Raw genomic sequence first — 2,569 nt, 5'->3', positions numbered from 1 at the left:
TCCTGAGCCAACCACACCCTGCTCAGAAGATCCGCTCCATAAGCCGCCTCCTAACCCAATGGTTCTCGAGGAACCACACACAAGCTCAACGCACTGACCTCTCCTACCAGAGACTTCATCTCATGGTCCTGTAGTAACCTATCAAACCAAGTAAACTCCTGATCTTAGTGACATTCTGTTGTCTAGGCCAACCCCTGATAGCCTGAATCTTCTCCGGATCTACAGAAACTCACTATGCAGAAACAATGTGACCCAGAAAGCCCATCTCACGCTGCTAGAAACTGTACTTGCTCCACTTAGCAAACAACTTCTGCTTCCGCAGCTTGTCCATAACTGCCCTCAAATGCACTACATGCACCTCAGGACTCTTAGAATAAACCAGGATAGCGTCGATGAAAATGATGACAGATACATCCAGAAACTCTTGAAACACACTGTTCATCAATCTCATAAACGCTGCTGGCGCGTTAGTCAATCCGAAAGGCATCACCACAAACTCATAGTGCCCATACCTCGTCCTGAAAGCAGTCTTCCTCACATCTGCCTCATCTATCGGTATCTGATGATAACCCGACGCCAGATCTACCTTAGAGAACCGAGTAGCACCTCCCAGCTGATCCAACAACTCATCAATCCTGGGAAGAGGGTACTTGTTCTTGACAGTGACCCGGTTCAAACCCCATTAGTCAATGCACAAGCGGAAACTCCCATCCTTCTTCTTAATAAATAACACCAGTGCTCTCCACTGTGATACACTAGAACGTATAAATCCCTTGCTCCATAAATCCTCTAGTTGCTTCCTCAGCTCAACTAAACAAATACTCAAGTATGCCGACATCAACTCGCCGCCACCTAAATATCAACCCTCTTGTTCGTCCAAGAACCTCTAGTAACTTGCCACTTAGGGAAACTTCCCCAAGATAACTTATTCCAGAAATAGCTTTTCCACTTGGCAATTCTCCACAGTAAATCATCAATACGAGCGTAATAAAACAAACAAGTACCATACGTTCGCATATTCTGATTCACCGCGTCAAATGCTTTGCAGGCAGCTAACTCAAACCACTTGACTTATTCCCTCCAACAAGTTTACCAAAACCTTGGATCTAGCAACCCTGTCCAACTCCAATGAACTTCATCCAGCATCGTTACAACGATTAGTTTATCCTGCCATGAAGGCTTTTCGTGAACTTATGTATCTGGCAAACATGCCTCTCCCGGCTCAATCCTGCTGTAACTCCCCTTCCCGGGACTCCGGCACCACCGGCCTCACAATCCTGGCACACAGCCAAACATTCATAAACGCTATGGTCATAAAACCTTGTCCCAAAAGTCAACACATTCAAAACCCGAGATTAAACCACCGTCAATCTCTCGAGGTCTACATTCAATCGTTATGTTTATACTCACGTCCTAGGAATTGCTTGCTCCCAACTCTTCCACTCTTAGGTCGCAACCTTCGAGTCATACCGATCTCACTCTCAGACCAGCGTCTTCGAGTTATACCGTCTCACTCTTGGACCACAATCCTCAAGATCTCGGTATCAGGGGAACTACTCATCCCCTCAGGAGAACAACATCCCCTCTGCCACTCTCGGAGCCCTCAGCCCCTCGAGCTATCGGTATTCAGGGGAATCACCATCCCCTCAGGAGCAACAATCCTTAACGACTATAAACATCTCTCGACACAACTACCTCCTGTGGTCCGAGTATAACATTGCAATGTTACACCTGCCCACTCAACTTATATCCAACTGGATTAACCACCAAGCAGAGAAATATCTGCTCCAACTGCATATGTCCACCTATCCGCCTCTCTAGGCCCGATACCTCTTGAGAATAATCTCATACCGGTCATCTACAACCGCTCCATCCTCTTAACATAAGGTGGAAAGTCCTCAACATCCGCAGCCCTCGACTGCACCCCGCCACATGCGGCACAACTGGAGCCTACACTGGTACCCCTCTCGGTAACCGCTCCAACAGCACGCCAACAGATCCGCCAAGCGATCATCTCGACCCTGGGCTCCACCTGCTGCAACCCCACACCTGGGTTCCCAGCACCCCCGGCACGCTCACCGGCTAATCCCCTCTGGTCCCTCCTGATACGCTTGTGACCCTCTGACGTACCTCCTCGTGGAACTCTGGACCACACACTCGCTGGCCTCGGGACCCGCCCGACAATGACCACGACCATGTCCCCGTCCACGACCAACTACTCAAACACCTTAACCACTGAACTTCCAAGAACAGAGGCTAACAAGCAGAAAACAAATCAATACCACACAAAGAAACATAACAATAACTCACCATGGAATCTCATTGAAGGCTCGAAGAGGATGTTCTAAGACTCCATGCCACACACAATTGACTAACTCACATAATCAATTCAAGCATGCAAATCCCAAACATCTACAGCACAAAGCCTAGTGAACCCAAACCTAGAACCGTAAGGGCTCTAATACAAAAATAAAACAACCCGATCCCTTTTTTTTTTTACTAATTAAAAACAATATATAATTAAGCATCCCATACTACTTAATTAACCAACCCAAACCACAACTCAACA

This window comes from Camelina sativa, chromosome 9, assembly GCF_000633955.1.
Source record: "Camelina sativa cultivar DH55 chromosome 9, Cs, whole genome shotgun sequence".
Lineage (NCBI taxonomy): Eukaryota > Viridiplantae > Streptophyta > Magnoliopsida > Brassicales > Brassicaceae > Camelina > Camelina sativa.
This window is presented reverse-complemented; position numbering follows the sequence as displayed.